This window comes from Malaclemys terrapin, chromosome 4 (assembly GCF_027887155.1).
Source record: "Malaclemys terrapin pileata isolate rMalTer1 chromosome 4, rMalTer1.hap1, whole genome shotgun sequence".
In the NCBI taxonomy this organism is placed as follows: Eukaryota; Metazoa; Chordata; order Testudines; family Emydidae; genus Malaclemys; species Malaclemys terrapin.
In genome coordinates this window covers 51,039,679-51,064,726 of record NC_071508.1, presented here as the reverse complement: position 1 = coordinate 51,064,726, position 25,048 = coordinate 51,039,679, and the positions used below count along the sequence as shown (strand labels likewise).

Genomic DNA, 25,048 nt, shown 5'->3' with positions numbered 1-25,048 from the left:
CTCTATGGAGCCTAATCAGCTCTATATTTAAACAGGGGAGAGGGGCAAGTCAAATAGTGCCTGTGACACTTAGGCAGAGCCCACACCACCAAGTAAAACACCTGTCTCCCTCCTGCCCCCCCTCCACTGGGATCTGGCATCCAAATCTCCTGCTTAGCAAGGTCAATTCAGGTGAGGGTGACCAGTGCTTAATTTGTAATGAAAGAGGTGCAGGGCCTCAAGCAAGTTTTTTACATTAATCACCGAAGTGGCAAGCCCAGAGGTCCAGGGGCTATGAACTGCCAAGTCTAGAGCTCAGCCATGGCACAAATTAAGCACTGAGGGTGATCCCCTCAATCAGGAAAGGCTAAGCACAGTTCTGCTGCCCCCTTTACGCATACAACAACATTTAATTACCCCTGCACTCAATACTAAAGTGATTTATAATCCAACACCAGCAAAAACTGATCACTTGGGCAACACATCTCTGTCTGCTGGATACCTAGCCACAGTGGATGTGTTCATGTAAATACAGTCTGGTCCTGAAGCCTTTCCCCTCACCCTCAGCTCATCACTAGCTGTCAGGAGAGAGCTCATTCAGACCTTGCTTATGAATCATTATTTGAAATTATAAGGTTGGCCAACATCACCAGAACGAATGCGCTGACATTGTCATAAAAAACAACAGCTGTGTGAGGAAGCTAGTCTTTCTTCATACTTTTCAAATCTATTATGCTTTTTGAGGTACCTGTATTTTATCATATACCATATATGCTTTTAAAAGTGTGTATTAATGTTTCAATTTCAATTCAAATTTTCAACCCAACTACATTGGCAACACTGCATGTAACTAGTTGACCACAGGGGGGAGGGGGAGAGGAAGGCAGGGTGAAATCCAAAGAAGAGAAGAGGGGAAGTGTACACACACACACACACCCCCTATGGGGTGTAGGGAAATCCCTGCCCTTTATTCCTTACATAGGGCTTACTTCAGTGGTTCTCAAACTTTTGTACTGGTGACCCCTTTCAAATAGCAAGCCTCTGAGTGCGACACCCCCTTATAAATTAAAAACATTTTTTTATATATTTAATGCCATTATAAATGCTGGATGCAAAGTGGGGTTTGGAGTGGAGGCTGATAGCTTGCGACCCCCCATGTAATAACCTCGTGACCCCCTGAGGGGTCCTGACCCCCAGTTTGAGAATCCCTGGCTTAATTTAACTGGCAAGTTTTGCACTGCTGCAACCAGCCACTTCAAATACACTGATGCAAACTCTTAGCATAGACACACTGTACTGGTGTAAAAAGAGACGTGCTAGTGAAGCTTTCCCTAAGTTTGAAACATTGGTGTAGTTACCTCAGAGCAAAAAAAGTCTTTACTTCTTGGAATGCTTATTAGATGGGTCTGGGCTCCAACATGTTTGAGCAAATCCACCAATCCATCATTTAGCTCTTCTGTGTCCAGTTCACCATGTGTATGAGGATAATAGTTGCTCACAGCAAAGGTGTAATGTTAAAACAGTTTTTGTAATTACATCTTTGAAACCCTCCGATTAAAGGTGTGTTGTGAAGGACAAGCAGCTAAAATATTTTGTGGGTGTGGGTCTGAGGATACTTGATTTTTTTCCAGTGGCCTCCCACTCTTAATTACTATAAAAAGACAAACCAGAAATTTAATTGACCCTGCAGCTCACAGTAAGAACTGTATTGCTTCTTCCACGTTTTTAAATTTGAATGAACCTGATACTTAAAGGACTGGACAACTTTAAGCAATAGTTAAGACTGGGAAGAGAGTTTATAAGCAGCCCACAGACTTGAAACTGGAATGTATTTTTAAAAGTGGGATCCTTCCATTATAACATACCAGTTTAATATTATGGAAGTTTTTTAAATAGGGGTGAGGGTAGATATTGACACCAGACACAAGCATATCTGCAAACCGAAAAAATAGATCAACCAACCGGGCATACTTTTTCTCATGCAAGCTTATTGTTATGTACAAATCTACTTCCTGGATCCATATATACTTGACAAATAAAAGTTTCATTCCGAGCCTGATCACATGTATATTTTACTTCTGTGTTTTAAACTGATAGCCAGTGCCAATCAAGATAAACTTAACAAAACACTGATACTGTTTGATGGACTATAAAATGCTCCACTCAAACTACCAAATAAGAAAACTACAGTGCTTGAAACAAATTAAGGTTAAATAAACAAAATAAGTCACCAGGTTCAGATAGTATACAATAGTTCTAAACTACCTTAAGCATGAACTGCTAGAAAAAAAATGCGTACACTCTTTAAAGAGGGCTACTGGAGATGACTGGAGGGTAGCAAATCTTGTACACCTATATTTTAAAAAGACTTTAGGTAGGGTTACCATATTTCAGCGAGCAAAAAAGAGGACGGGAGGAGCCCCGCCCTAGCCCCGCCCCTGCCCCTCCCACTTCCCGCCCCCCCTGACCTCCCAACCCTCCCCCCGTTCCTTGTCCCCTGACTACCCCCTCCTGGGACCCCTGCCCCTAACTGCCCCCCAGGACTATCTAAGCCTCCCTGCCTCTTGTCCCCTGACTGCCCCAACCTTTATCCACACCCCCACCCCCAGACAGACCCCTGGGACTCCCACGCCCCATCCAACCACTCCCCACCCCCTGACAGCCCCCCCCCCAGAACTCCCAACCCATCTAAACCCCTCTGCTCCCTGTCCCCTGACTGCTCCGATCCCTCTCCGCACTCCTGCCCCCTGACAGCCCCCCCCAGAACTCCCAACCCATCTAAACCCCTCTGCTCCCTGTCCCCTGACTGCTCCGATCCCTCTCCCCACTCCTGCCCCCTGACAGCTCCCCCCCAGAACTCCCAGCCCCCTACCCCCCCCGCTCCTTGTCCCCTGACTGCCCCCTCCTGGGACCCCTGCTCCTAACTGCCCTCCAGAACCCCACCCCCTACCTAAGACTCCCTGTTCCTTGTCCCCTAACTGCCCCCTCCTAAGACCCCCCCCCAACTGCCCACCAGGACTCTACCCCCTACCTGTACCCTGACTGCCCAAAACTTTCTCCACTCCCCCCCAAAAGCCCCCCCCCGTTTCTTGACTGCCCCCTCCAGAACCTCCCTGCCCCTTCTCCTGCCCCCCTTACCCTGCTGCTCAGAACAGGGTGTTGGGCTCTGTGCGAGCCGGACACGTGGCTGAGCTCCCCAGCACAACAAAACCCGGTCCCTGGCCCTGCACAACAAAACCCGGTCCCAGGTCCGGACCGGGTTGCAGGGGAGAGCTGCCCTTGTATCAGCACAAAGTGCTCTCGCTCCCGTTTTGCTACGCTGCATGGCAGAAACCGCTCCCAGTTGCAAAAGGGGAGGGCTGCACTTTGTGCTGAGACACTTGCTCAGAATGCAGGGCGGAGCTCCTCTCCAGCTGCTCCGGAGTCCAGCCCGGGACTTTCCTGCAGCCCTCCCAGCCGCTCACTCTGCTGTGCTGGGGGAGGGGGAAATCCCGGACATTGTGAGTGCTTTACAAATTCCCCCCGGACGCTATTTTTAGCACAAAAAGGAGGACATGTCCGGGTAAATCCGGACGAATGGTAACCCTACTTTAGGGATGATCTCAGGAATTACAGACCAGTAATATTCTTAACAAACTAACTGAAAAAACAGTTTAAAATAGAATAACAATGTACATAAGAGGGAAAAATGTGTACTACCTTACTAGGCTCTAAATTAACTGTCAGCCCAAGAAGAGGATATGGTCATCATTTAAGACAGCTCAATGAAGACCTAGGCTCAAGGTGAAGCTGCTGTCAAAGAGAGTAGATTAAATGTTAAAATGGATAAAGAATGGAATGGAGAATAATAAAGAAATTATAACAGCATTATATAAATCAGGAGTTTGCCCTCATCTGAAATACTGTGTTCAGTATTGGTCATCCCCATCTCAAAAAGGACTTTGCAGAATTAGAAGAGGGTCAAGAGACCAGCGACAAGAATGAGTAGGAGGATGGAAAAACCCTTGTGAACAGAGATTGAAAAGATCAAGATTGTGTACTTTAGAGAGGAGACATTACTAAAGTATACAGAATAATGAAAGGTATTGAGAAGATTGTTTGGGAACTTCTATTCTCCTGTCTCAAAAATACAAGACTACAGGGACATTGAATGAAACTGAAAGGTAGCAAATTCAAAACTGATCAAAGGAAATACTTTCTCACACAATGCATAATTAGACTGTGAAACTCATTTGTCAGAGGACATATTTGTGACACTACAGCCCATATTCATCCTGGGAGTATGATTAGGATATGATTATGACATAATTATGGTGCTTTTTTTTTTAAGATGGGTCATTTGAGGTGTCATTGGAAAAGATACGATTTGTTGAATATGATTATCCTATTTGTGTGCATGTAGCATTTTTGTATCTGAAGTTATGAATGCTGACTATGTATCAGTATTTCAAATGTGATTATTCCTGGGTGATATCCACAAGACCAAATGTTTCTAGTCTAGACAGCTGGTTGTGAAGGGCCTATTCAGGGTAATGGGGCATTAGGAAAAACAATAGGCCTTAGAAGAAGCGTATCCCCCACCTGGTGAGCCTTCCTGCGAACGCTCTAGACAGCCTGTAAGTAATGGTTGCTATGACTCAGCAAGGGCCTGTGACCACATCACATGACACTTAACCCCATTTTGATACCTGTATTTTTCCACAAATTGGGTGGGAATTGTTTTTGGAACAAAGGATTCCCACCATATGTTAAAGCTATATAAGGTGGGGTGTGACATCATCTAGGGGCATCACTCCCCACACAAGAAAACTCCTGGAAATACCTAAGGAATGAACACTGAACTGGGGGAAGTGCTGGTCCCAGGCTGAAAGGATTTCTAGCCTGTGTATGGAAACCTAGTGGACTGCTTGTATCAGCAGCCAGGGTGAGAAATTGCATATTCATATCCAATCTTTCTAGTATTTTAGGCTTAGTTTGCGGTTTTGTTTATTTACTAGGTAATCTGCTTTGATCGGTTTGCTATCACTTATAATCACTTAAAATCTATCTTTTGGTAGTTAATAAACTTGTTTTTTTGCTTTATCTAAACCAGTGTGCCTTTGACTGCCATGTCTGGGGAAAATCTCAGCTTGGTTAACGACATGCTTGTTGCATATTCCTCCACATTGAGGGAGAGGTGAATTATTTATGAGCTTACATTGTACAGATCCCTATGCAGTACAAGCCAGTATAATTTTGGGTTTCTACTCCAGTGGGGGGTGCATGCCTCAAAAGCTGGGGGTTATCTTGGCTGTAGCTTCTCTATTGTTGGTTCATGCAGTGGCTGGTCGGTGCCTGCATGTAACTGCAGCTGTGTGTGTCCCTGCCTATGTGAATGCTGGTGGGAGTGTAAGACCGGGAGCAATCTACAGCTTGTCACAGCAGCACAGTGTGAGAGGAAGCCCAGGCTGGTGAGTCAGAGGGTTCAGTGGTACCCCATCACAATATTTGAAGCCCAGAACTCATCAAGATTCAAAGAGGAATTGGACATTTGTGTGGACATCAAGAATATCCAGAAGCTATCACAGAAAATATTAAAAACCAAAAAGAAGCTTCATGGGATATAAATTTTCATGCTTCAGGGCCCAAGATCTATGACAAGTAGGAGTTAGGAGAAGACTCACTCGAGAAGCAGATTATTCCACATCTGCCTATTATGGTGCTCACTTGTCCCTTCCTCAGAGACATCTCATGCTAGTTACTGTTGGAGACGGGATACTGGACTAGATGAATTAAGTGACTGATCCAGAATGGCAATGGCAATTTCCATATTCCTGCTAAACTGATTCTCTACTTGAGAAAAATAATCTTGTTTAAAAGGCATAGTATCTGATGTAGTTACAAATCAAACGCTCTTGACTTTATAAAATCTGTTTTATTTGAAACCCATCCCAATCTTGGGAATAAAAAAGTATATAGTTTTACTAAGTGGATCCTATCTGTGAAAGTGATTGCTTTTATCATAAAATCTATATAAAGAAAGTTCACTTTCACAATTGGCAGGCATGGTATTATCAATTCCAGTCGCAGAGTATCTCAAACAAAGGCATTCAATGATCCAATCCTGAAAACCATTACCTATGTAGGTGGTCTTTACATGCATAAAGGTTTGCATAATCAGTCCTAAGAGCTTTAAATCCTGCTGTGACTGCTTCATTGCAGATCTCTTAGATGATGTTCTTCTGTACCATTAATGGGATGAAAAGCACATAAGCAAATGGTAAGGACAAAAACATTTTTGCCATTGCTAAACATAGACAAACCTATTTTCCTTGCAATCTTTATCTGCTCACTCAAGTGGAAAAATGACAAATCATGCAATACCGAGACACACAGGCCCATTGGTGGTTCATTACTCTATGTCAACAACTCCTACCAGGCCTGAGAAACTCACTACACCTAACACATCGCTGTCATAGTATTCATCTCTGAAGTGTGTCTTTTAAGGTATCATATGAAAGCTGGTAACACACTGATCATTAATAGCACTGCAAAACGTACGCATTAACACTATAAAAGGAATTGTTCACACTTACTGGTCTTATGCTTTAAAGCCTGTAACCAAACAAAAGAGAGCCAGGTTTTCTTCCATACAGGAGGGAAAGCAGTTATCTCCTGCTCTATAATGTAAATTGAGAATTGTGAAGCCAGATACAACAGGAGCTGTATTTGCATACAAGTCAACAGGAAGAAACAGGTTGGGGATGTGAAATCAGCATGGGAAGACAGCGGAGTCTGAAACCCAGGGGTTCATCCTGACTTTGGAAGCAAAGACAATAAACTTTGGGAACTATAAGGAGAAACAAACGACATTTCATTATCCAATTTTGCTGAGGAACACTCTTGGCAGAGGGGAGTGATTAATGAAAACTCTGGATCCTAATTTGACTGAAAATCAGCAAGCTTGCAAAAGGACTGCGAGTGAGAAACTGTTTGCGTAGAAGGAGTCTAGCCTGCTAAAGTTATGCTTAGTCTCCTGGAAGCATGTTATACTTTTGTTTTATTTGTAACCAGTTCGGTTTCCACTATCTCTACTCAGTATCCCTTAAATCACTGTTCTTTATTAATAAATTTATAATAAAAGCATGAATATGTTTATCTCAGTGTTGTAATATTAACTGAATCAGCTGGACCAAACAGGCTAGTGTGTACAGTGTCTCTTTGTAGACAGTGAACTTGGTAATTTCTCTCAGTGTCCAGTGCCGAAGGATGGATATTACAGGGGGATGCTCCTGAGACGTTCAGGAACTGGAGTACACTGAGTGTTAACCTACAAGGAAAAGTAAGGGCTGGCAGAGTTCTGAGAAGTTTGTCTGGGGTAGCTAACAGCCTGGGGTGACAGGAAGCTGTCTCCCAGGTTAGCATCAGCAAATCTTTTTCTCACTGAAGCATGGGGGTTACATGGTAACTGATGGTTTGGGCACCCTGAGAAAGTATCACAAATACACACACATTTACAGCAAATTTCAGCTGAGGATCTTAAAAAGGCTTACAAACAAGTAAACAAATATTGTATTATCCTCATTTTAGAAATGGCAACTTGAGTCAGAGAGGTGAATGTCAGGCTGTGAACAGGATTTGATGACACGTTAATACACCTATACCTGGTCTATGGAGGAGCTTAGACCATTGACAGCACCAAAGAAGCCGAATCTTTACTGACATACCTTAAGTAACTTGACAGGTCACATCACAAGCTAATGGCAGAGCAAGCTATGACTCTAACAACTTGACATTATGCTTACCTGAAAGCAAAAACAGTGTGAGGTCAACAGCAAAGGAGAAACAACAGCCTCTAAATGAAGAGAGGGTATGGGAGGGAAGAAAAGGGAGAAGACATGAATGAACTATAGTACAATGGGTAGAGAGGTGGATGGGAGGACAATAAGATTGCAGCTCTGATTTCTCTCAGTTCAGTTACTTATCCATACAATGTTCTGGGGGTTTTGTTATAGGATTCCATTCTCTTACATGCAGGTAGTTAAAAGGATTCTCATAGACTCATAGACTTTAAGGTCAGAAGGGACCATTATGATCATCTGGTCTGACCTCCTGCATGATGCAGGCCACAAAGCCGTCCCTACCCTTTCCCTTGACTCTGCTGTTAAAGTCCCCAATTCCTGTGGCTTAGAGACTTTAATTAGCAGAGAATCCTCCTGCTAGCGATCCCTGCCCCATGCTGCGGAGGAAGGCGAAAAACCTCCATGGCCTCTGCCAATCTACTCTGGAGGAAAATTCCTTCCCGACCCCAAATATGGCGATCAGTAAAACCCCGAGCATGTAGGCAAGATTCTCCAGCCTGACCCTCATTAGCCCTTATACTATTTACCTGCGATGGCACGCGGTTTCTTTGACTAAAAATCATGTTATCCCATTGAACCATTTCCTCCATAAACTTATCTAGCTTAATCTTAAAACCATTGTGATGGTATATACTATTATGGTCACCTCTTTTACAAGAATATGATAAATTTTGTACAAAATGTGCCTTGTGAGGTATCATTTGAAATGTCAATCTGCTGAACATTATTGCCCTGGTAAAATGTGTATCAGTATTGATTGTAAAGTTACAAGATGCTACTGTATAGCATTGTTATAACATGCTCCAAGATTAAGTAAAGCAAGCCCAAACAAGTTTTTCACAGACAAAGACTCACTGGCACTCCAGCCAGATGTTAAAGAGCTATCACAGGCTTAAGCAGTCACTCTCCAGCAATGGGAAGCTATAAACAATAAATTTACATTTCACCATAGGGACCGTTCAACCCTCACATCCACAAGAGACTACTTGTTGCCTGCACCCTATCTGGGGGTAACCCTCAAAGAGGCAAAAATGGTATAAATATGAGAGACAGTGGCCTCCACTGTACCTCTCTCTTCTTTGCTCATACAATTGGAAGGGACCTCAGGAGATCATCTAGTCCAACCCCCCGCTCAAAGGAGGACAAATCCCCATACAGTTTGTTTTTTTTAAACCCCAGTTCCCTAAATGGCCCCCTCAAGGATTGAAGTCACAACCCCGGGGTTTAGCAGGCCAATGCTCTAACCCCTGAACTATCCCTCCCCCATGACATCAACTCCTCTCAAAAAACTGAACTAAGGGGGAGGGGTCCCAGGCTGAAAGGAGATCCAGCCTCTGAAATTTACCACAGTGTATGGTGAGACAAAACCTTTTTGCTTAGCTTGTTAAGTTAGGTATTAGCTTGCGTTTTACCCTTTGATTTTCTTCTGTAACCAATCTTGACTTTAATGTATCACCACTTGTAATCGTTTAAAATCTGTCTCTCTGTAGTTAATAAACTTATCTTATTGTTTTATCTTAACCAGCGAGTTTGGATTAAAGTGTGGGGGAAACTTCATTTGTCGCCCTGTTCGAAATTCATAAGTGACTGGTCAGAGTGCTCATGTATTTAGCTGGGAGTGAATCTACATGCTAAAGGCTGTGTGAGCAGGCCAGGAATGGATGTTCTGACAACAAAGCAGTGTAAAAGGCACACCAGCATAGAGAATTAAGAGCAGTATGTTCAACAGTCCAGATTGTTCCCTGGGGAATGTCACATATACGTGTAAGAGTCTCCAAGCATGGAAGGAGGTTCAACAAGAGCTGAATTAACAGTCTTATACTTCTTGCGGAGATGCAGTTTCAGTAATACCTTACGTTTGGGAGTTCAAAGAAAACCTGCCATACTGGTTTCAACTTGTTTGATAATAATTTACATATTTACAATTGCAGCTTTCAAATGCCAGTACCTTCAGACATCCAAATCTGCATTTTTAGCATTCAAGAACCCCCAATACTTATTTTAGGCATGTAAGTGCCCATTTCAGCATTCAGAAAGCAGGATTTGGTTGCTAAAAATGTGCCCAAGTTTGAAAAGTTAGGACTACAGACTTCAGCAGAATTTGGACAGGCCCAGAATGAATACAGGCAAAAGAATCATAAATGTCATACAATTTTTATTCAATATATTTTGGTGGACCCCAGAACAGGAGTCCCATTGTGGAGGCACTGTAAAAATATGGCATCATGTCACTGTTGCTTCTCTTCATAAAATATTTTCATTTATTCATTTTTTCAAATCTGAAATAAATTATCTCAACTAAAAAAAATGTTTTATTCTTTGAGTTTGGGAAGCATAACACCCAACACCCTTGCAAATACAAACAAGCACAGCTTGAAATTGGACTGATCTGCTTTATCCTATATGAGGACTATTTATACTGGACAGATATACATATTGATTATTCTAGATTAAGGTTACCGATATCTGAACTACCAGAAAGTACCTATGTCTTTGCTTTCACACACTGCAATATTAACTAATACTGCCTTTAATATTTCAACACAACCTAAGACAACATTAAGTTTCCAAACTGTACTTTGTTTACTGTACATACATTCCTGCCCCTCTAAATGTATTTCATTATACATAATATGTACATGATATGGCTGTAATTTGGGAAGATTGAAGTCTATTTTTGACCTCCAAGAAAACCTGAAGGGCTATCTTCTCAAGAGACCATTATTCTTACATAATATCTTATTACTTTTAGAAGCCAGTGTTTTGTGTTAAGGACCCTGATAAGAGCTACATCATCAGACTTGTAGATGTTGAAGACAGTTATAACATGATCTCATATACAATTTATTTTAAATTGTGCTGTAATGTATAGTATATCTGGATTGTTATGGAAGAGGTTTGCAGTTTTAAGAACAAAATTCACTCATTCTGCTTTTAAATTTTAACATTTTAAATGTTGTATTAGGAAACCTCTTAGAACTGGAGTAATGGAAAAGATAAGGCTTACAAATAAACTCAGTCAATGCAGTGATAATGAGAGTGCTTTCAAAATAATCTTTCCTTATTAAGACTTTCTAAACAGAGCTGGCTGACATTCAATTAACATCCGTTCTACAAACAATCTGAAATATTCTTGATAAAATATTTTTAGTATTGCCACTGTTTGGCTCAGGCATATAAGAACAGGCTGAAGGTCATTTTGAGGATGAAGAAAATAAATCTCAGATAAAAGGAAAATTAATAAATTAATCCCTAGAAAGACAAAGTATTTTAAGAACTCCTATATTTAAAGTTGTGTATATGTCTTTGTTTACAGTAATCTGAACCTATTATAATTTGAACATTAAAAGCAATGGACCAAACTCATCCACAGTGTAAATCCATTGAAGTCAATAAAATTTACCCCAAGGATGGACTTGGCCTGTCAGGAGTCTTTTTTGTTTGTTTGGGGTTTTTTCCTCCTCTCTCTCTTTTCTTTTGCTTTCAAGACTATAGAACGGCATATATAGTTTTGACTAAGAGCTCCTCATCTCACTTTTTCTGAGGAAATTTTTCTTTTGCTTAATTAAACAGGCATTTGGCTGCATTTATGATGCTTACATTTGTTCCATGTTCGTATTCTTAGAACTTTAAATGACATAATCAAACATTCTAATTTAATAGATAAAACTGAACATGAGAAAACAATGGTTTTGCACACAAATGGAAACTGAGTTAAATCTATCTTATTCACCAAAATATCAAAAATTTCAAGCCCCATCCTGAAAAGCCTTTACTATTGTTTAACCATTGCATTCTGTGCTGCTTTAAGAACTGAATTGATAATTATTTCTGGTGTATTCTTGGTCATATTTCTTTGATCTGAGAGAAAACTATACAACAATTAATTACCCAAGTAATGCTTTGGTATCCTTTAACATTCTATTATACTAAAATAGTTTGTGTTTTATAAGATAAGTCACCCCTTCAAATGGACTACAAATCAATCTTGTAATTAATAAATAATTGGCAACATAAAACATGTGTTTTGTCACATATATTTAACATAGACATACTATTAAACATTTTTTTAGAATGTAAAAAGTCTGGTGCAGCAAAACCCAGAGCTATTCCTGGAAACCAAAAAGTTATAATCTTCCCGAAGTACAACTATAAGAAAAAATGTTTCAATGATGTGGGAAATTTCTCTACTCTGGAATAATCTATTGTCTTTTTAAAAAATAAATAAATAAATAACACGACCTAAATATTCAGAAGCATCCTCTCAAGCATAAGGACTCAATGATTCATACTTACAGCAACTGAAAAATCTCGTGTCATCTCACGTGAATTAAAAAATGTAAGCTGTATAAGATGTTCTGAAAAAAGTCAATAGTAGAAAGGAAAGGACACATGCACAAATATGGAGAATACTATGTTTGATAAATTATAAGAAATAACTAAACTAATTCCCCGGCAGCATTTATAACTTCATTGAGCTTTATACCTGAGCTTCAGATCACTGGATGAATCCAATTATTCCATAAGGCATTTGAATTTCTTCTGTCTCCCTTCTCCAATTACTTTAACAAAACAATATCTAATTTAATATTTACACACTTTCACAAAAGGAAATAGCAAAAATATTAATTCTAAAAGGACAACAATCAACCTCACAGCAAACTCCACAATGACAAATCCCAAGCCTACCCTTCTCTAAAAACTTTAACAAGCTTGGAATATAACTGCTGTAAGAAGCCAACAGCGTTAACAGTACATGCCAAAAATATCCTTTGTGAGCTGTTCTAATTGCTCAAGATAAGAAAACAAATTTTCAAAACAGATATTCTCATAACAAAACAGACTTATTAAAAACATAACATTAAATAAACAGTTTACTTTTAAAGGTATAAGTAAGAGTCCTAGTAACTCAATTAAAAGAATAGGCAGAGTATTAATACAGGGTAGTATACCATTTTTCTTGTAGTTTTGAATAGCAGGTTTCTCAGAAATCTACTAAAATACAGAATACACCAAATTTGATAGTGTGTCTCAGCCAACAACTTCCAGCTGTCCAAAGACAAGACGAATAATGATGTGGTGACAAAATACATACCTATAATTGTTTACTTGTAACAGTATCTGCTTTTTAGAAGCAACTACTGCAACCATCAGCTTCAGTCAGTCATTAACCACTCACACAGTCAGTAAATCACAAGCACACACTAATAAGTATTTGGCAGGGAAGCACAGTCATTAAAAGGACAAAGCTCAATTTCTCTCTCTCTCTCTTTTTTTTTTTTTTTTTTTTTTTAAACTGCTCAAAAATTTTCAGTTTTGGGATAAGGATTCAAGTCTACTTCTAGGTTAAGACAGAACTGCTGATTTCTCTGAATTTCTAATACCTCATCCCACTATCACTGGAAAAAAGCATCCACATTTCACACTACTGTTTTCCCCCCTTGAAACTTGTCTACATTCCCAATCTTATTGAAATTAATGGCATTAACTTTGCATATGTAAAATGGTAAACCAATTTCATATCAACTTGACATATCTTATATCAAATCATGTTTCAAATGCATCCAGCTCCTCACACAGGCAATGAGATTTCTGCTTGTATGAAAAAAAATGTAGTGCCAAGCTGTTAAGTTTCTAAAAGTTTCCTGATAAATTTCTCAAGAATCAAAGAATGTTATAATTTTTTTAAGTCAGGTATTTTAATTTTATGTAAAGTATATTCAACTTAATGAAAGTAAATGCAATAGACAACGACTAAACAAATGCCATCTTGCACTAGTTGACCTGGAAATCCTGGCAAACATTTTTCTTGCTTTTTCTGCTCACTCAGTGAGAACATGAAAAAATTAATTTCTCATACTTATAAAGTATCTATATATACACACACATGCTTATAAATGATTCTGTAATTCCTAAATTACCTGATGGGGGAGTTGTAAGAATTTAGGTTAGTAATGTGCTTTGAAAATATAAAGCCCTATATAAATACTAAGTGTTATCATCAAAACCTACCAGCATATAGAATGTTCTTACTGTAATGAGAAGCAACGGGCCACACTGTACAAAAAACATTTTTTAAATGACATGACATCTAGTTGCAGGAGCTCACAAGGTAAAACCTCATCAACTGCGGGCTCCACATTCCTCTAGCATTTTGTATTTTGAGTTGGAATCATATCATCATAACTTATTTTCTGCTTTGACATCATAATGGTATGATGGTCCATCAAAAAACATGTCAAGTTATTTTTCCTAAGGACATATTCAGATTAGGAAACAACTAGACAGATAAAAACAAGCTTTACAGCTAGGTCAGAAAGAAGTTGCACCACTTCAGATGTGCATTTCTGATCAATATACTTCTACATAAAATGAAATACTGAAAGTCACAGGAAACATTATGCACGGTTTCTAAACCCTGAAAACATCAAGTATTTTATTTACATTTGTATTTAATGAACCCAGTGCTCTGGATGTATATACTAATATTATAAAAAGTAAAACAAAATGTCCATAAGGTCATAAACTCTCCCAAAACTACAAACACATTATGGGCTGTGGTAAAACTACCAAGAATCCTGTCCATTTCACACAGGTAATGTTTGGGACGCTCTGGAGAGGGAAGAAGTGATGAAGCTCTTGAACCTACAGAAGATACAATTTCATACTTATTAGTTTCTGTAGCTGGTATTGGATAAAGATGGAGCCATAGAAATAGTAACTTAATAGACATCCAAGAAACTTCCCCACAACCACCCAAGTGATTCTGCTAGGTATTGCTTCTTTTCATTAATATACCTATTTGACGTAGACTGCCTCCTCCACATACTATGTTGGACACTGTACGGGCCACTTTTCTTTCCAGTCTTTCTGAATTCCCTTTATTCATAGAATCATAAAATATCAGGGTTGGAAGGGACCTCTGGAGGTCATCTAGTCCAACCCCCTGCTCAAAGCAGGACCAATTCCCAGACAGATTTTTGCCCCCAGATCCCTAAATGGCCCCCTCAGGGATTGAACTCACAACCCTGGGTTTAGCAGGCCAATGCTCAAACCACTGAGCTATCCCTCCCCCTTATTGCCACTATTCATCTCTCATTCTCTTCCTCTCTGCCACCCTATCAATTTTGTGATCTCCAGTCTATCAATCTCTTTCATTTCTCTGCTATTCTTAACCCTATGCTTCCATCCCTGACATCTAGTATTTTAGAAATTTAGGATTTGGCCTACTTGATCAGATCAAAGGTCCATCTAGTCCAGCAGGCTCTCTGCAACAGTAGCCAGTACCAGATACTGCAGAAGGAAGTATAAGAAACCGTGACGTGGTAAAATATTTAACAGGTCTACCGGGAAAATTTCTTCTTAACTTCCTTAGTTAGAGGTTGGTGTATGTCCTGGTGAAAAAGTTTATATCCCTTCAAAACTCCTGTGTTTCATTTATTTCCCGATCTTTAAAAATCCTTACTACCATAATTCTGGATGTTCTCATTATCAAAATAACTACCCTTATTTGTTATTGTATTTTTTAATCATGCTTTCAAAGGGGAAAGGGTTGAGAAGCAGCCTACAATACTTCCTGAAAATTATAATTACACAAAATGCTGGATCCCTCATTAGAAGTGTCCTTGGGATCCTTATTTTTTTCTTAAGAGAAAAGCTGTGCCAAAGATTCATAAACCAAGCTCAGACTTAGATAATGCAAAACCTACACAGCTCTTGTATTATACTTCAAAGAAAATTACCAGACAATCAAGGCCTATTTGAAAGGAAACAGTTTGTTTGGTTATATTAACTTTATCAGAAATTCAAACAGAAACCAATGCATTGACGTATAATATTTCACACAAAAGAATGTAGGGAATCATAACCATAGCATTTGAGTGCACAATATGCAACCCACAAAACTAGGTGATGCTCTAAAATGGAAAAAAAATACAAGTCTTAGGCTTATACTGCAAATGTAGAACATAAGTGTTAAAACTGAGAATAGACTAATATTTTCAGCTTCAGCAATATAACCTAAATAGAGAGCAAAGCACTGTCTTCTCACATACTGAAATTCCAATGCATTTTCTCATTTCCAAGAACATTAGAGCCTGTTATTTTGAAGATTATACAATAGACTGAAGATTAGTTAACATTCTCTATAACCTCAGAATATTGAGAAAGTACAAGTGGTAATTTCATTTGGTTTTATAGCAGTTGTTCCTACTGTGATAGTTAGAATGAGTTGAAGTTTTCATTATAAACTATTGTCTTTAGGGGATTCTAACACAAGTAAAAATTTACTCTAGCATTAAACTTACCAAAACAATCACTCAGCTGAGAAGTCCTCTCTTTTTTCCAATAAAAAGTAGGACTGTCGATTAACTGCAGTTAACCCATGCCATTAACTCAAAAAAATGAATCACGATTAAAAAAATTAATCAGTTTTAATCACACTGTTGAACAACAGAATACAAATAGAAATTTATTAAATATTTTTGGATGTTTTTCTACATTTTCAAATATATTGATTTCAATTACAACACAGAATACAAAGTGTACAGTGCTCACTTTATATTATTTTTATTACAAATATTTGCACTGTAAATATGATAAACAAAATAAATAGTATTTTTCAATTCACCTCATAAAGGTACCGTAATGCAATCTCCTTATCGTAAAATGTACATTTTTTTTGTTACATAACTGCATTCAAAAACAAAACAACGTAAAACTTTAGTGCCTACAAGTCCACTCAGTCCTGCTTTTTGTTCAGCCAATCGCTAAGACAAACAAATTTGTTAACATTTACCGGAGATAATGCTGCTGGTTTCTTGTTTACAATGTTACCTGAAAGTGATAACAGGCATTCACATGGCACTTTTGTAGCCAGCATTGCAAGGTATTTACGTGCCAGATATGCTAAACGTTCATAAGGCCCTTCATGCTTCGGCCACCATTCCAGAAAACATGCTTCCATGCTGATGATGCTCGTTAAAAAATAATACATTAATTAAATTTTGACTGATGTCCTTGGGGGAGAATAGTATGTCTCCTGCTCTGTTTTACCTGCATTCTGCCATATATTTCATGTTACAGCAGTCTCGGATGATGACCCAGCACATGTTCTTTTTAAGAACACTTTCACTGCAGATTTAACAAAATGCAAAGAAGGTACCAATGTGAGATTTCTAAAGATAGCTACTGCACTCAAACCAAGGTTTAAGAATCTGAAGCGCCTTCCAAAATCTGAGAGGGACGAGGTGTGGAGCATGCTTTCAGAAGTCTTAAAAGAGCAACACTCTGATGCGGAAACTACAGAGCCCAAACCAGACAGTGGCATCTGACTTAGATAATGAAAATGAACATGCGTTGGTCCACATTGCTTTGGATCGTTATCGAGCAGAACCAGTCATCAGCATAGACACATGTCCTCTGGAATGGTGGTTGAAGATGAAGGGACATTTGAATCTTGAGCGCATCTGGCACGTAAATATCTTGCGACGCCGGCTAAAACAGTGCCATGCAAACGTAAACAAACTTGTTTGTCTGAGTGACTGGCTGAACAAGAAGTAAGACTGAGTGGACTTGTAGACTATAAAGTTTTACATTTTGTTTTTAAGTGCAGTTATTTTTTGTACATAATTCTACATTTATATGTTCAATTTTCATGATAAAGAGAGTGCATTACAGTACTTGTATGATGTGAATTGAAAAATACTATTTCTTTTGTTTTTTACAGCACAAATATTTGTAATAAAAAATAAATATAAAGTGAGCACTGTACTCTGTGTTGTAATTGAAATCAATATATTGGGAATGTACAAAACCAAAAAAATTAAAGAAATAGTATTATATTATTGTTTAACAGCGCAATTAATCACAATTAATTTTTTAAATTGTGTAATTAATCATGATTAATTTTTTTAATCGCTTGACAGCCCTAATAAAAAGCCATCCATTTTTTAAAAGAAAGCTTAGTTTAAAGTATACTTTAAGGAAAAGAAAAGGTAGGTTTTTCACTGCCTTTGATATTTTGCATTTGCGCACTTCCAATGTAGCTTCTATATAGAAAATTAAAAAGCATACATATACACATACATATATAAATTTTGCAGATGCCACGCAAAATCCTTGCCACCATGTAAAATGCCATATAAACCTTTCAAGCAACTTCTAAGCTTTGGCTGAGTCCTCTGTATTGAAGTGCATTTTACCCAAAGAAATTTACTATACATTTAATATTCATGGGGGGCCTTATTCAGCACTAGTGTTTCACACAAAAATCCAAAATAGTTTTGTGTGAGAAAGGAAAATTAAACAGGGAGCTAAATTAGTTTATGGTACATACATGTTTGTCCAACTGATCACAGACCAGTTTTCTTTTATAAAATGTGCAAGATCTAGACTGGTCAAAAGCCCTAACTCCTATTAGCTAACTAATTTTTTTTAAAATCTGCTAAAGCACATCTTCCCCAAACAAGAAATCAGAGCAAACCCTCAGATAAAAAAGTAATGTTAAACTTTGTAACACAAATTAATATGGAAGCATCAACTTCACTAAACATGACAAAAACCAACAAAACCAAACATTTATAATTGTTTAGACTCAATGCCATCATTAAGGGAAGCAAGTGTTTGGAATATACGTAGTCTGAATCCGCATAACTTCAGTAATTCATTACTTAATTCTCCAATTGAGTAGGGCTTGCAGAGTGAAAGGCAACTTCCCCTCCCATAAAAGCCATCACCAAAACACAAAATCTAGGTCATACTTTTGGTATTGTCAAAGTCTAATGGTTAAATTTCTTTCACGTTGAAACATCTACCAAATAATGAAGAAAAAAAATTACTTGATCAGTCATTCTCAGTTTCTGATGATGGATATACCCTAACGGAATTACATGTCAGTTATGGGGGGGGGGGGGTGTGAAAAGAAGTACAAGCCAATCAGTGCAAAGCAATTAATTCCCCATTCTTACAGATGAGTAGACTAGATTAGGATCAACTCTAATCTCAGACAGCAACATCATCTTCTGCAGCAATTGATGATATGGGATACAAAAGTATGTATAGTTAGACAAATTAAATAAAACAAGTTTAGTTATTTTAAAAAGTATGTCTAGCACAAACATGCAGTAGCTAACAAAGCATACTAATTACATGTGGCCAAATCACTGGCATATCTTCCAGAAGTAGCTCTGGGTATATCTACTATCTGGGTTCCCTGTAGCTCTCTCAAATAGGTTTTCTTATCATTTATGCTGAAAATCTGAGAGGTCAGAAACATAAAACCTTGAAACTGAGATTGAGGCCTTGGCTACACTGGCGCTGTACAGCGCTGCAACTTGCTGCGCTCAGGGGTGTGAAAACGCCCCCCCCCCCGAGCGCAGTGAGTGCAGCGCTGTAAAGCACCAGTGTAATCAGCGCCTGCAGCGCTGCACGCTCGCTCATAGCGCTGCAAGCTATTCCCCTCGGAGAGATGGAGTACATACAGCGCTGCGAGAGAGCTCTGGCGGCGCGCTGGCGGCGCGACTACACTAAGCTTCACAGCGCTGCCACAGCAGTGAAGTCCCGAGTGTAGCCAAGGCCTGAAACAAAACTTTCACAATTAAAAAGCTTACTAATATATTACATGATTTTCTGTAAAAATCAGTGTCAGCAGCCAAACACAAAGGAGAAGGAACAGGATATTCTGTTCTCCCATATAATAAAAAAAATATATAATCAGCAAAGAAACTGATGTAACTTTTAATAATAGCCCTTTGCAAGTTTGAAAGTGAATGAAAATTAAATGTTAAAAACATGAGAATTGCATTGGCTGTGTTTTTTAAAAGAAACTGGCCACAAATATGCTACATTTGTTGATTTGTTCAAATTTCAATTATTTGTTTTCAGTTTTGGTCATCTCATCTAAAAAGGATGTAGAAACAAGAGAGATTCCCAAACAGCAACCAAATGTAGAAATTAGTCTGGTTGGCTGGCTAGGGGCTTGGGGGTTTTTGTATGTTTGTTTTATTTTGTAAAGAGAGAGTGGGGTTCCATATAAACAGATTTTGGGTTGTTACTGTACAGCATTCTAGGATTATTTAATTTTAAAAGGGAAAACAGATGTATATGTGAACAGTATAGAGGAGGGAAGAAGGTAGAGAAAACAGTTCTCACATTCCTGACCTACAATACAAAGGGGAAAAGGACACTCAAAGGAACAAAAATATAACACATTACATAACAAATAATTAACCTGTGAAATACACAACCAGGGGTATTACTGTGCACTGCGACTGTATAAACAGAATGCTAGTCAAACATCAGAGACCATTGCTGTGTACCCCCATATTTAGTATAGTTTTTAAATTTTTGTCCCAACATTTTAGTATACTCTGATGAAATATGCCAAAATCATTACTATAATGTACATCTCTACCCCGATATAACGTGACCTGATATAACACGAATTCAGATATAATGTGGTAACGCAGTGCTCTGGGGGGGCGGGGCTGCGTGCTCCAGCGGATCAAAGCAAGTTTGATAGAACACGGTTTCATCTATAACGCGGTAAGATTTTTTTGGCTCCTGAGGACAGCGTTATATCGGGGTAGAGGTGTAGTTATGTTCCCCATTTTTAATTGCCCATTGCCAACCATTACTGAAGTTCCCAAGCATTAAGTAGAATACTTTGAAATACAAACAAATGCTACATCCAAACTCTAAGTGGGTTGGTTATTTTGGAAGAATTTTTGTTCTCTGACTTGAGTGCCACAGTTTGTTTGTTTATTAATTGGAAAAATGCACAGGTATTCTTATGCATCTTTTCTTAGAAACCCCACAAAAAAGCTTATTGCAAGCTGGGCTGTTTCTCTTTACAGAGAGAAAAGCATCAGCAGCACAGAGCCATGAACACAAGTATTCTCTTTTACACTTCACCTGACATTTTCCAAGTGCCAGGGCTTGGAAGATTCCAAAATCATTCCTTCTTGCAGTGAATTTAATTCACAGTATGCTATTAACTCTGCAAATTTGTTCGAGAAATTTTAAATATGATAGCACCTGCCTTTTCACCTACATGATACTGAATTGTTTTTAAGTGATAGAATAAACACCTTTGTAGAGAGGAAGTTAATCATATTTAATCCTCATGATGGCAGCATAAACCATCCTGAATTGTGTTTTAGTGGCAACATACCCACCCCCTTGTTCAAGCACAACAACGAGATCAGAACTGCTCTTGAAAGTATTTAAATTAGTTGTAAACCATCTTTTTCTCATACTATCACCTATGTGTTTATCTACTAGCTTTTTATTCACTCAATAACACTACTGCAAAGTACTGCATAGACCAATATATGAAATGAGTTTACTCAGACAAGGGCAGTGTCAGACGGCAGAACATTTTGCCATTTTGTCTCAGTTTGTGGAGGCACCTCACTCACAGTGTAATTGATTTTTCAAGAAAAAGGTTTTGTTTATAAAAGCAAGGTAAACATCTATCTGCATGAACAACTGGCAAATTGAGACTTTCACTGAAGTTCTAGGAAATTCAGATGAATTATTTTCCCTCAAATTTTAAAATGGTTGGGCATTATAAAGAGTACAATACCATCACTTCGAAGATGGAAGAAGCTCAAACAGACTTCTTAGAAATAAAAACAACTTTAAAACCCCTAATACAGCTGTGGTAGGAGGACACTAAAGGTGCTGCATTTTGTCTTACTGATGCACAGCACTAAATTACTGTCACGAGTCTGTCTAGAAAAAAAAATGTCATCAGCATAACTTAAGGTGTGAATTTAAAATAGTGCAAAAAGCTGTGTGGACAAGCTTATGTAGCTTTACAAGTGGCTTATTTCAGTTTAGGTTACATTGACTAGGAATAAGTTTAAGCTAAACCAAAACAGGAGTGGTTGTGCAGCCCTTTTTAATTATATTGGTTTAAAAGCTGGTTCAGGTTATACCGGTGCAATTTACTCTTATAGACAAGCCCTAAGACAGCAGGCCAATTCTTGCTATTCCTCAATTCAGGCACCACAGTGGTTAAATGAAGGAATCTTACAAATCCTTCAGGCTGAAGGTACGTTGCCACTTATCCCATTTCTGGAAGTGGATAAGAAATTGGAGAACACACGCAGAGAATAAAAGAAGGAAAATTAGATTTGTCTATTCTGTATAAACTAAGAGCCAGGAGGAATACTGAGAGAAATATGTAACTGGTCAACACTGAACTAGACCAGGTATACCAGAAAAATGTGCATATCTAGTACATCTTTGTATATTATACTTGGTATGCCGTGACATTCTATCTATGTTATGGTAAGAAGGGCAGCTGAGGTCCATTCTGTAATACAAAATCAGGTTACATTGATACATAAGTGCAAGGTAAATCCCAAGATAGGCATAGATATATTTATTAGTTATTTTATTTATTTATTTATGGATGGCTAGGGAGGGAGTGGTTATGTTTACCAGGCTAAAGCAGAAACAAGAACTACCAGTGTCTCAAGTTCTAGGCTGTATGTTCCCAGTACAGATAATCAGCATATAACAAATCAAATGAAGACAAAACAGTTTAAAGCAAAACTTATCCCCTTTATTAGTTATGGCTTCTACCTATAGACTCTTGCTGTAAATCCTTCCATTTTTTCTTCTTCATAATCTTCTGCAGGATAATTAAATACACCAGCTCTGATTGACAAATCAGAGTCACAACTTCACCTAATTACCACAGCTGGTGGGTTTTTTTTTCACCAAAGGATGAAGCCTCAAAGGGTATCCCCATATCCTTCAGTAGTAAACAGAAAATATAAATTGAGAAAATAGTAAATCCTTCATGTTAAACAGAAGAATTACTGGTCTTAAATTCAAAATTTCCCCAGGGGTCAGTGGTATTATTTATTACCCTACATTTGAATTACAATCTCTCTGTTCCTTTAAATAAACTGGTAGTTTAACTCTGGGAAAAGGATGTGATCTAAAAACCCACATATACAGTAGAAACCATGATTCTGGAAACAAAATTATTCTAAAAGCGTTTTAATTATATAGCCAAATTTTCATGGCAACAAATTCATAGACAAGCATGAGGTTAACTTGTAAATGTCAAGCACTTACAGTCGGGTACTTGGTTAAGTAAGGTAGGATCTTTTCACCTTGAAAGCATCAAATATTTTTTAAAAGAATTTATATTTAGCTGGCAGAGCACATGATTGAAGTCTAAAAGTTAAAATAGTTGTTAGAAGCAAAATATTCCTGTTAAAAAAAAAAATAGGTAATAAAGGAAAGGGGGAAATCCCCACATCCCAACCCCAAGCCATCCAAGAGGAGAGCTTGAAAATTCAGCTTCAACCAAAAACAAAATGTCCCCCCCCCCCCAATTTACAAAACCCACAACAAAGGGACACTTGCCAAAACCTACTGCAATTAACTGCAACTTTTGACTCTGTCACCTTAAAAGGTGAAGTTTAATTCCATAAACTGAGGAGGGCTGCATTTGGAGAAAGTTAAGAGGTACTGGTAATGGATTCCTCTGTAGAATGCTAGAGTATCAAACATTTAAGACCTAACGACCTAAGGCACAGCATACTGAAGCCCATTAACAGACTCTAGTCTCAAATATGTCACTAGACTAATCAATTTGCATTTGCAATATATGTAGAAAGAGCTGTCTTTCCTAATAAACATGAATGTAAAAGAATTTGAAGTGTCATAATTCTTGAGCCAGATTACCTAAAGAAAATAAATTTTAATTTTTAAAAAGATACAAGATTGCTCAATGATGTGTTTGTCTGTATCAATTTTTCCCCTCCTCCAACAAAACACAACAGAATTATTTCACGTTTATGAAAATGACAGCAAGCAGTGCTGAATCAAATTCCAAAAACAAGATCTGACATGGTTATGGGAGAGAATGTGAACACAATTTACATCAAAATCAGTAACAAGTCAATTCAGTGAAACTGAATTTAGCTCAGTAAAAGCATTATTACATTCCACTGTCTTAATTACAAACATGATTATGCAACAAAAGACCCACTGTTGAACTCTAATCTAATCTGTGTGCCTACCAAGAATGAAAGTACAAGCTTTTTATCAGTGAGCTGCTCTTTGGCTTGATTTTAAACTCATCTCAACTTGTAACTCATTTCCTTTGTTTAAAAAAAAAAAAAAAAAAAAAAAAAAAAAACTGACAAGGGCTTTAGCAATCATATCAGAAACAATTCATTTACCATGTATTCAGTGAATAGTAGTCAAGACCCTCAAACAGTTTATTAGACCTCTATCTTCTATATTGTTGTTAAAAAAAAAAAAAAAAAAAAAAAAAAAACAAATTAGGGCTAGGAATAGGTTTTCAGGTGTTATCTAAACATCACTCTTAACAGTAGCCTGGTGAAGTGCAGAACACCTGACAGTGAAATAATTGATAACAAACCAATGGATTTACACCAGCATGTAACATCAGAGGTCTGAGGCACTTTCACAAGACAAAATAATATTGGCTCAGCACCACCTGGTAAGAGGTAATCAGAAAATCTGAGGGTCTATTTCCTGCCTTTCCCCCCATATTCCCTATTGGGAAGGAACCAAATCCAAGCATATGTTTTTTTAAAGGAAAAATCCCTTTTCTCCAGGAAGGGACAGATTGTGAAAATAGTTTTTAAAAACCACCAGAGATGAACCGGTGAAATACACTGAAGCACGCATTCTCCAGGCAGCTACATGCTTTAAAAAACAGCACTTGACAATCTCCAGCATGGATTAGGGAAATCTAATAAATTCCAATGTCTGACATCATAACTTTCAAATTTTAATGTTAACAGGAGTTGAATGGCTAAGATTCCACACACTTTGTTGTAATTTACTTATCCAGTTTTGACCTTGGGAAACAATCTGATAGTGTCAGGTTTGTTTTCTTACATGAAGATAATTTGCTATATTGCTTTTCAGTAAAATTACAAAGGAATATAATGTTGGCATTTCTTGAATCTGAAGCCTTCATTCATCTTAAGCACATTTCTCCTTTTTGTGAATGTCAAATCTTTTTGATCTTTGAACCTAAGGACTAAGTTAAGTAAGAATAGGTCTAAAATAACAAGTATAAACATGAGTACTGCTGGAAATTCTAAAGAAAGATGAAGGTATTTATCATTTATCGTAGTATCTGAGCATGTTACAATATTTAATGTATTTAGCTTCACGTGTTCTTGTGAGATAACCATTATGTTGATGTGATAGATGGCGAACTTGAA

At 38.0% G+C, this 25,048-nt stretch overlaps 1 protein-coding gene across 7 annotated transcripts in view; it reads right to left on the bottom strand.

The window, feature by feature from the left end:
• Positions 1-25,048, bottom strand: part of PLEKHA7 (pleckstrin homology domain containing A7) — a 285,568-nt gene that overhangs the window by 174,575 nt on the left and 85,945 nt on the right. Inside the window, exons 1-2 of one of the 7 annotated variants that reach the window (XM_054025962.1) lie at positions 12,307-12,498; positions 7,764-7,813 (exon numbers count right to left, since the gene is read on the bottom strand). The exons of 5 other annotated variants lie outside the window; for them this stretch is intronic. The gene's annotated coding sequence lies outside the window, so the exon portion shown is untranslated. Of the gene's footprint in view, positions 1-7,763; positions 7,814-12,306; positions 12,499-25,048 lie in introns of those variants that run through there. One more of the 7 variants, XM_054025963.1, reaches the window with a different exon arrangement.